Raw genomic sequence first — 370 nt, 5'->3', positions numbered from 1 at the left:
TGATGACACTAACGTTACTATAGCACTAACAGTGACAAGAAGTATGCGTAAAGCTTAAACTATATGCGTTGCCAGCAGCGCCAGTCGAATCCCGCTGAAAGAAGAAACACAGCATGGAAGCCTGGTGACGTATTGTCATACGCGGGGCACCGCCACCGGTGACGTCCCGACCCTTCGGAACCGATGACGTTTTGTTGCACTTAGAAAGGTTGCTCTCGTGGTATCTCGTAGTTTCACGTGTTCTTGAAAAATTATTTCGGAAGTATACACTTGAGTGGTACCACACTCGTTTCAAGGCGTTTTTGAGGCTTCAAAAAAAAAAAAAAAAACATGAGCCCCATGAAGCAGTAGTTTCACGATTTATTAATAA

Source organism: Dermacentor silvarum, chromosome 3 (assembly GCF_013339745.2).
Source record: "Dermacentor silvarum isolate Dsil-2018 chromosome 3, BIME_Dsil_1.4, whole genome shotgun sequence".
Classification (NCBI taxonomy): Eukaryota; Metazoa; Arthropoda; class Arachnida; order Ixodida; family Ixodidae; genus Dermacentor; species Dermacentor silvarum.
Note: the sequence above shows the minus strand (reverse complement) of the source record.